Consider the following 6,785-nt stretch of genomic DNA (forward strand, 5'->3'; position numbering starts at 1 on the left):
ACTCAAATGAAAACCACTGACTCCTCCCTTCTGACATATATTAGCCTTCAAGACTGATTTCCCCAAATATGTGGCCGAAGCAACCATGCTGAGATCGGGCAGAAACTCAGAACTGTAGAACAACAGCTGTGACTTGATAGGAACTCTGAGAAAACTGGCAATCTCCTCCAAAGTAGGGACCAAAATATAATCCGGGAATGTGAAACACCTCAATGGAGGGTCATAGAACTGCAGCAGTGTAAAGAGAGCATCATGTTGATCTTTGGAGAGAACCGTGACGGAGCTTAGAATCAAACCGTAATCCTTCCGGAATCCTTCTAGAGAATCGTGATCCATTGACTTCATCAGTTGTTGAATAGGCTCCAAACAAACCACTGGAAACTTGTAAGCGACGTGTCTTTTTCTGCCAATATCCATCTCGGGAGAACCAGAAAACCCCGACCGGAATCAAGAAGAAGATGTAAACCCCCTAGAAATGGATAAACATGTGTTAAATGATATGAATGCAAAATGATGTGATGCAATGTAATGACATGGAAACCAGGACTGCTGTATCCGCTTGAACATCTGTCGGGTTGCACTGTCTGAAGAAAAAAACCACTGAGGAATATAATACAAAACCAAAACTCTGCTCCAGAAAACCGGGTTGGTTGGAGGTTAAGGTTTCCTGAATTTAGCCTGCCCCTCACTGGTAGGTTCTAAGAACAGAAGTTTGTCAGTTTCAGCCCTTCAGTCGAGAATAATACGTTTACCACTGAAGGTTTGGCATTATTACGGGATAAAAGACCTCTGCTGACTCCCCTCAACAGGATATCCTAAAGCAAGTTCCCAGTCTCGGGGTCCTCGGATTGAGCAGCGAGAATGCACCCACCAGAGCTAACATAAACGCGTCTCGGAGGAGAGGCCTCGACTGAGTTCTCGGGAAATGGTCACCAGAGTCGACGATTTCTAGAGGAATATCTGTCGTTATGGAACACCCATAGGACAGAATATATCCAAAAGAAACCTCGTCTGGAATGTGGGTCTCATGAACGACTTAACGTAGCAACATACCACGCAAGCCTCATGACTATCCACTCTAACACCTATGTGTACACTCAAGCCTGGGTAGTGGGCTTATCTCTCGTAGAACAGTCCCAACCCAACAAACAAACAACCCACAGATACAGCAAGCATATGTACATGAATGCAATAAGGTAAAGCAGGTAAATGCTGAAAATAAATAACTGTACAAAAGAATAAACACCTAACAAACAAGAAACCTACAAAAGCTAGGAGGGACTCGCTTAAGGAAACCGATGTCCCCAGCAGAGTCGCCAGCTGTCGCAACCCGAAAAATACCGAGGTGCGAAGAAACAACCGGCGAGAGAAAAAGATGACAGGAGAGTCGCCACCGTGCGTTATTTATCCCAAAGTAGGGAAAGGAAACGCTCGAAGTAAACCTGGAGAAAGGAAAGGAAAAGACAAGGTCTCGCAACCAAATCTTGGGTTCGGGAGTCGATTATGCGAAGGGAAGGTATTAGCACCCCTACGCATCCGTAGTACTCTACGGGATCCACTCTTGTTGTTCTTGTCTAAAGGGTGTATGTTTATCTAATGTACTATTTACTAAAAGGGTCAAGAGAAAAAATGACTCGCACAGATATCGCATCCACTGCATACGTATCTCATCTGGAATGAGAATCAGAGTCTTCGTAGCTCGGCTACCTATGGGTTAAGGATAAGTGTGCTCGCTAAGACATCGCGTCTTATGCCTACGTATCTCATCGGGAATGAGAATCAGAGCAAAACGTAGTTCAAACAACTACGGGGAATAAGGGTCTCGATTGCAACTAGGGCAAGAGAAAGGGAAAGTCTCAATCACAACGAGGGCGAGAGAAATGATCGCAACGAGGGCGAAGGCAAACAAGGATTAGTTGTTAGTCGTTAGTCAAACTCGGCAAGACATCGCATCTTGTGCCTATGTATCTCATCTGAACATGAGAATCAGAGTTGCCGTAGTTCGGCTCACGCAAACAAAACAGACACAGGCAAAGGCAAACGTGGAGCCTGAATGCCAATCACTGGGCTTACATCAGCATCCGAACCAAAACACACACAAAAGGGCAAACGTGGAGCCCGACTGCCAATCACTGGACTTATATCAGCATCCGAACCAAAACACACACAAAAGGGCAAACGTGGAGCCCGACTGCCAATCACTGGACTTATATCAGCATCCGAACCAAAACACACACAAAAGGGCAAACGTGGAGCCCGACTGCCAATCACTGGACTTATATCAGCATCCGAACCAAAACACACACAAAAGGGCAAACATGGAGCCCGACTGCCAATCACTGGACTTACATCAGCATCCGAACCAAAACACACACAAAAAGAAAAAAGAAAGGTGCCCGGAGTGGTCTCGCACGACCACCTGCCTACATACCTCGTCTGGAACAAGGATCAGGGCGATGTAGTTCCCCTACATAGGGGTTGCCATCTGAATATGGACTTAGAAAGGAGGACACCAGTTGTGTCAAAGGAGAGTGGGCAATGTGTTCACGTCCTAGCAGTAGGTGTCGCAGCTCGCTGAATCGAGTCTCAGGCAGTTACCTCTTTGCAATAGAACGGACTACATGCCACAAGATCGGAGACGCTCGGAAAGGTCTAGAAGTGGGGAAGCTCTGCCCTAGAGTTGTCATGCAATATGTACTTAAGTGTTAGGATTTACAAATGGGAATATCTACCTAAGGTTAGCATGCAAAGAATATGGGAATTCTACCTATGTTATCATACAAAAGGTTCTATCTAATGGGTGCTACCTAATCGGAACAAGAATCGACGAATGGAGCAAGGAGAAGTGTTAGGGATAAAGGTAGATGGCGATGCACGAAGCAATCGACTTACAAGGTTGATGGCGATGCATAAAGCAATCGACTTACAAGGTTGATGGCGATGCATAAAGCAATCGACTTACAAAAGGGTGGATGAATACGTGCTGGTTCTGTTAGGTTCTGAGAAAAGTGATCACTCGACGTTGGATCGAGATTTTGGTCTTGTTTTGAAATGGTTATCGGATGTTCATTTTAATTCTTGTATTAACAGATGAATAAAGAATGAAAGAATAAATATTATACATTTCATGGGAGAGGGGTACATTTGTTATGAATGGGGGTTGTCATGGCAAACAAACAATAATAATACATGCCTCATACATCATACAAGTAGGTCACAGTTAATCAAACAAGTAAGGTATAAACAAATATATAATCGAATCAAATAATCAAAGAATGAAATAATAAAGCATTAAACAATGTATGAGTGTAAGTGCAAAGGAACCGGCTCATTGTAAGAAAGCCCAAGAGTAAGCTATGTGAGGTCGATGGCGATGCTTAAGAAGCAATCGACTTACAAGGGTGTGAAAAATGGGCTCGATATTAAATCGAGAAAAGTATGATTTTTATAGTTTAAAAAAAATGGTTTTTGAACTATGCATTTACTAACAAATGAAATTATAATAGACATAAAAAAAAGATATTAACAAAATACTAAAAGAATAAAAAATGCTAAAAAGAAAAAATAAAGAGAAATAAAAAATGCCAAAAAGATGCCACACATAAGTGTTGAACCCACCCCACTCAAGAATATGCACACTGCCCTTCTCCACCAGACCACTCAGGATTATTTAATATTTTGATGCTACTTTAAATATATGAACCGGGATAAAAAAAAAAATTAAGAACAATAAAAGAAAATACTAACATATAAACATTTTTATGGTTTTTACCTCTGTTAAAAAAAACAAATTAAATTAAATAAAAAGGAATTAGAAAAAAATTAAAAAAAAGAAAAGAACGAAATGGAGACGACGAAGCAGGAACTCGTCTTCCTTCCACCTCTCCCCAACCTCACGAACTCCCTCAAGCTCAGAGAAATCTCTCCCTCATCGCTCTCTCAATCTCGTTCGCACCTATCTCTCATTCTCACCAAAACCCTCTCAATCGCGCTCTCTCTATCTCACCAAAATCGTTCTCTCTCAACTCTCAACATCTCTCTCTCACTCACACGATATCTCCATCAACAAGCATATGAAAAGGATAAAAGGAAAAAAAAGGAGAAGTTCTTACAAAGTGTCACGACGGTGGTGAAAGGCGTGAAGAAGCTGGCCTCCAGGTAATCGATTTTGGGATTTTTCTTTGTTTCAGACTTTCGCCTCCAAGTCTTCTGTGAATAGTGGCCGCCTCTAACCTTTAGAAATTAGGGTTTTCTTTGCTTCAGATTTTTGCCTCTAGGTCCCCTGTTGTTTACTGATTCATCCTCCTTTTATATTCTGTGAATTAGGGTTAAAAATTGGTGCCCTTGTGTTCCAGAAAAGTTACTCTGCAAAGCACTTTGGAGGCTCAGAAATTGGATTTCCCTATCCATGTTAGATTCAAGAAAAGGTATCCTTTCTTCTCTGCTTTGACCTCATATCAATTTGGGATGTTTTTGGACTTTGCCCTCTGACTGTTGGTTAATGGTTTTGCACTGTAGGTTTTGCAAATTGACTGATTAATGTGTTCCTTTTTACCGCAGTAAAAAAAATGGTGAGCTTGGTTTGACTTGGGATAATGGATATTTTGAAGAGTGATGGTTTTAATGCATAGACTGGCTGCAGTAGGTGACATGATAAATTGGAATTAGGAGATGAGGTTATCAGATCAAAAGTAATCGGCTGAAATGGTAACTGTTAAAGGCAAGTGTGCTTGTGCTTTGGTTTTCTTTGAATTGTTATGGCTAAAGTTAGTGGTTGAAGAATGATGAATGAAATTGTGGCAGATGGTTTTGTTGTAGGTTTGGAATAAGATGTTGTTTTGATGTGTGTTCCACTGTTGGGAAGATGGCGTGCTACTGAGATGCTTATTGCCATATATGCTTGGCCTTGATTACAATTTTGTTGCAACTTCTGGGTAGTGGTCCACAACATGGCATGTGACACATGGTGTTGGCAAAGTATGCAAGTCTGTACTTTGTTTATCGCTGTTGTATCAAGTTAGTTCATGGACTAGCTGAACAAGGATGTTGGCTTGTCTACAGGTATTGGTTGTGATGAAGACGTTGCCGCAGTTAAATGTGTGTTTTGTTGCTGACATATACTTTGAATAGGTTGTAAGCAAGAATGTTATAGCTGTCACATATTGGAGATTGCTCTCAGGTAACTTGAACATGAGTCCTCCTTGTGTACATTGTGTAGTTGAAGGGGGTGAGTTAAGCAAGACCTTGCACATAAAGTTATCGGCTTCTTGTCTATATTGGTCAAAGTTCTTATCGCCGTTCAACAATGCTCTCTTTGAAAGAAGAACATGTGCACCAGCATATTTGTTATCCCAACTGAAGATATCAGGTTGATCATCAGCTCCCAAAGATTTCACCAATTTGTAATAGTAAACTGCATTTGCTGCTCTAAAAAGCCATGCAGCTCCCCACAATAGTTCATCCTTGAATCCGGAATATGAGCAATAAAACGGACAAGCAGCGGAAACGAGTGAATTACTATATGAACCTTGATACTGCAAAGCAAACTGATAAACCTTCTGTGCAGTTCTCAACAAAAGCTTAGAATAAGATGGATCAACTTTTCTGAAAACAATAGAAGCTGCAGCAAGTGCGGCGGCAGTTTCAGCAGCAACATCAGAAACGGGATTCTTCGAAGATACATAATAAACAGTTCTAACAGTATCTATATCTTCTGGTCTTTCTCAGCATTTGTGATCGACGTTTGGATCTCCGACACCGACATAAAGTCTTCCGGGTGTTGATGTTGCGCATTTGAGGAAATAATCGGCGGCATAACGAATCGCGGCACGTGCTTCTTTCATTTGAGGTCCCATTCTTTTACCATATTCAATTGTGCTCCATGATAGCATTGTTGTTGTGAATGCCATTGGAAAATTGAATCTCACATTGTCTCCTGCCTCATGATTCCAAGATAGCCAAGACAATTATACCATTACAGCTCGGTGCACTGAGGGATTTTGCCTAGGTTGCAAGTCTGCTAGCATTTGGCTTAGATTTCAAAGCAATGTAGTAAGCAAACCAAAGGTCAGTTGGCATTTGAATTGGCTATGTTACAGTTATGTGTCTTAGGTTGCAACAAGGAACCGAATGGCATTTTCTGCAGGATTTGCACCAGTTGGGTTCAGTGATGGTCCCAATAGTTGCTTGCTGCTAGGTATGTTGTAGCAGGGTGATACTCATGAATTTGTCCTCAAGGTGATGCACTCGATATGCTGAGGTTTCCTTATGTTTCACTATGATCATAAGGTGACTGCTTTTCGAAATCTCCAACCGACTCCACCTTCATACTTTTCTGAAGCTGTGATCCAACATGTAAAGTATATTGGTCATCCTGAAAGGAATTTGAATCTCCACTTGAAGCAGCATCTGTCTTAGCCAGAGCCTGTACTGTCCCAGTGACCACTGCAAAAGGACTCACCACTCTTCGTCGAGAGGCTGTACGCAGGCGTCTCGTTGGAACCGTACCAACATTTAAATTAGCAGACCTACTTCCAGATAGTACGGACGGATGAGCTCCAGTTGAATAGTGTGCATAAGGCAAATCAGTTCCAATTTCAATGGCCCTTTGAGTGTAAGCCTTTATCCTGTTTTTGTGCTTCTTCTGAACTGACTTCAATGATCTTCTACTTTCATAGGTACCAAGCAAATAATAAGTGTTGGTTTCTCCTTCATCTTCATCGTATGCAACATCTTCACACCCAAACTCTGCTCCAGTATCATATATGGATGTTTCAACTTCTTCT

At 41.7% G+C, this 6,785-nt stretch overlaps 1 pseudogene; it reads right to left on the reverse strand.

Annotated features, from left to right (window-relative positions):
• Positions 1-5,012: 5,012 nt before the first annotated feature.
• Positions 5,013-5,939, reverse strand: LOC127102982 (endoglucanase 9-like; annotated as a pseudogene).
• Positions 5,940-6,785: the final 846 nt, after the last annotated feature.

This window comes from Lathyrus oleraceus, chromosome 7, assembly GCF_024323335.1.
Source record: "Lathyrus oleraceus cultivar Zhongwan6 chromosome 7, CAAS_Psat_ZW6_1.0, whole genome shotgun sequence".
NCBI classification, from domain to species: Eukaryota; Viridiplantae; Streptophyta; class Magnoliopsida; order Fabales; family Fabaceae; genus Lathyrus; species Lathyrus oleraceus.